Here is a 3,979-nt window from a genome sequence, read left to right on the forward strand (position 1 = left end):
GTGACTTTTGGAGCAACTTGCAGGGAGCAAATTTGCAGGGAGGCTTGTGAGAGCTTGTTGGAATCGGAAACATGCGGAGATAAGGAGTGTGTTGTTTCCACTATTCAATGCCAGTTAAACGCTCAGGGCAATGCTTGTTTAACCTGTCAAGGTGATGAAGCTCCTTATTTACCGTGTGTGAGTGTCGTTGTGGCGGGGGGAGTGTGAAGCGTGGGAAAGTGATAAGATCTGAGCATGGGGGTCAAGATGGAAAGTCTTCGCTCAGCAATGCTCTGCGTGCCCTCTCACGCTCTCTCTCTCTCTCTCTCTCTCACACACACACACACACACACACACACACACACACACACACACACACACACACACACACACACACACACACAGACACAGACACAGACACAGACACAGACACACACACACACACACCCACACACACACACACACGGATAAAGAGAGGGGTAGGAAAACTGACACAGTAGCCCAAAAAGTTAACCACATGGGTTCCATTCAGGGCCTTTAAGGCCAAACCATTTTCCCTCCCTCATTCTGTCCTGATATGAACAGATCTGAAAGATCTGAAAGGACATAATACCTGTAGGTGTAAGCAATATGGCAGGACCCAAATACCCTTGTGAAAGGCTAGTTAGTTTGGGTCATCACATAGTGTTTCCCCGTCCAGTCCTTTCAGATCTGATGACATAGAACGATAGTTGCTGGGCATGTAACTCCAGTTCTATGAGTGGAGCAGAGCCCCATAGGGGCGCTCCTTTTGGTTTACCCCGCTGCCTCTGCAGCCAATTGCCTATGGGGCTCCACTCCACTGATAGAACTGGAGTTACATACCCAGCAACTATCGTTCTCTGTTGTAGAGAGGAGGCCCATAGAAAAATGAGAAAAAAGATCCGGCCCAGCTGTGTCTGTGACCAAGTATGACAGAGTGTAGACCAAAGGACTAACTACTGTGTCCTCAGTCAACTCAACACATGTTCAAAGACTGTTGGGCAAGAGAAATCATGTACTGAACTGAACTCAGACAGTAATCACGACCACACATATGTCCTGAAGTGTAGGGGACATACACTACACGGCCAAAAGTACAGTATGTGTCTCATTCCAAAATCATTGGCATATGGAGTTGGTCCCCCTTTTTCTGCTACTGTATAACAGCCTCCACTCTTCTAGGAAGGCTTTCCAGGAGATGTTGGAACATTGCTGTGTGTTTGATGCGGATGAGGTCAGGGCTCTGTGCAGGCCAGTCCAGTTCTTTCACGCTTTCTCGGCAAAACATTTCTGTATGGTCTCGCTTTGTGCATCCCCGGGGGCGTTGTCATGCTGAAATAGGAAATGGCCTTTCCCAAACTGTTGCCACCGAGTTGGAAACACAGAATGGTCTAGAATGTCATTGTATGCTGTCGTGTTAAGATTTCACTTCACTGTAACTAAGGGGCCTAGCCCGAACCATGAAAAACAGCACCAGACCATTATAAATCCTCTACCAACCTATACAGTTGGCACTATGCATTCGGGCAGGTAGCGTACACCTGGCATCCGCCAAACCCAAATTTGTCCACGTGATTCATCACTCCAGAGAACGCATTTCCACTGGTCCAGAGTCCAATGGCGGTGAACTTTACACCACTCCAGCCAACGCTTGGCATTGCGCATGGTGATCATAGGCTTGTGTGCGCGGCTGCTCGGCCATTCAAACCCATTTCATGAAGCTCTCGATGAACAGTTCATGTGCTGACGTTGCTTCCAGAGGCCGTTTGGAACTCGGTAGTGAGTGTTGCAACCGAGGACAGACAGTTTTAACGCTCAACATGCTTCAGCACTCGGCGGTACCGTTCTGTGAGCTTGTGTGGCTGAGCAACTGTTGCTGCTGGACGTTTCCACTTCACAATAACAGCACTAACGGTTGACCGGGGCAGCTCTAGCTCTAAACTGATATTTAGGAATGGTGGCATCCTGTGACGGTGCCATGTTGAAAGTCAATGAGCTCTTCATAAGGCCAATCTACTGACAATGTTTGTCTATGGAGATTGCATGGTGGCATTTTATTTTATACATGTAGCTGAACTAGCCAAATCCACTAATTTGAAGGGGTGTCCACATACTTTTGTGTATATACAGTATAGTGTCTATGCTGTAACATTTCATAAAGTGTGGTTGATCACCCCTTAGTCTCATAGGCCAAAGCAATGCCATTTCAGAGCCAGTCAGACAATGGCTAATTTAAGAGTGGCCAACCGATGGCTGCAGCACCATAGCACACAAACATTTTGGGTGATGACCTAACCATTTTGGATGATGACCTAACCATCGAATAGCCCCCGTGATATGCAACTGTTCAGGGAAGTCAGGAACCAATACACGCAGTCAGTCAGGAAAGCTAAGACCAGCTTCTTCAGGCAGAAGTTTGCATCCTGTAGCTCCAACTCCAAAAAGTTCTGGGACACTGTGAAGTCCATGGAGAACAAGAGCACCTCCTCCCAGCTGCCCACTGCACTGAGGCTAGGTAACACGGTCTCCACCGATAAATCCACGATTATCGAAAGCTTCAATAAGCACTTCTCAACGGCTGGCCATGCCTTCCGCCTGGCTACTCCAACCTCGGCCAACAGCTCCGCCCCCCCCGCAGCTCCTCGCCCAAGCCTCTCCAGGTTCTCCTTTACCCAAATCCAGATAGCAGATGTTCTGAAAGAGCTGCAAAACCTAGACCCGTACAAATCAGCTGGGCTTGACAATCTGGACCCTCTATTTCTGAAACTATCTGCCGCCATTGTCGCAACCCCTATTACCAGCCTGTTCAACCTCTCTTTCATATCGTCTGAGATCCCCAAGGATTGGAAAGCTGCCGCAGTCATCCCCCTCTTCAAAGGGGAGACACCCTGGACCCAAACTGCTATAGACCTATATCCATCCTGCCCTGCCTATCTAAGGTCTTCGAAAGCCAAGTCAACAAACAGGTCACTGACCATCTCGAATCCCACCGTACCTTCTCCGCTGTGCAATCTGGTTTCCGAGCCGGTCACGGGTGCACCTCAGCCACGCTCAAGGTACTAAACGACATCATTACCGCCATCGATAAAAAACAGTACTGTGCAGCCGTCTTCATCGACCTCGCCAAGGCTTTCGACTCTGTCAATCACCATATTCTTATCGGCAGACTCAATAGCCTCGGTTTCTCGGATGACTGCCTTGCCTGGTTCACCAATTACTTTGCAGACAGAGTTCAGTGTGTCAAATCGGAGGGCATGCTGTCCGGTCCTCTGGCAGTCTCTATGGGGGTGCCACAGGGTTCAATTCTCGGGCCGACTCTTTTCTCTGTATATATCAATGATGTTGCTCTTGCTGCGGGCGATTCCCTGATCCACCTCTACGCAGACGACACCATTCTATATACTTTCGGCCCGTCATTGGACACTGTGCTATCTAACCTCCAAACGAGCTTCAATGCCATACAGCACTCCTTCCGTGGCCTCCAACTGCTCTTAAACGCGAGTAAAACCAAATGCATGCTTTTCAACCGATCGCTGCCTGCACCCGCATGCCCGACTAGCATCACCACCCTGGATGGTTCCGACCTTGAATATGTGGACATCTATAAGTACCTAGGTGTCTGGCTAGACTGCAAACTCACTCTCCTTCCAGACTCACATCAAACATCTCCAATCGAAAATCAAATCAAGAGTCGGCTTTCTATTCCGCAACAAAGCCTCCTTCACTCACGCCGCCAAGCTTACCCTAGTAAAACTGACTATCCTACCGATCCTCGATTTCGGCGATGTCATCTACAAAATGGCTTCCAACACTCTACTCAGCAAACTGGATGCAGTCTATCATAGTGCCATCCGTTTTGTCACCAAAGCACCTTATACCACCCACCACTGCGACTTGTATGCTCTAGTCGGCTGGCCCTCGCTACATATTCGTCGCCAGACCCATTGGCTCCAGGTCATCTACAAGTCCATGCTAGGTA

This window comes from Oncorhynchus nerka, linkage group LG11 (genome assembly GCF_034236695.1).
Source record: "Oncorhynchus nerka isolate Pitt River linkage group LG11, Oner_Uvic_2.0, whole genome shotgun sequence".
Classification (NCBI taxonomy): domain Eukaryota; kingdom Metazoa; phylum Chordata; class Actinopteri; order Salmoniformes; family Salmonidae; genus Oncorhynchus; species Oncorhynchus nerka.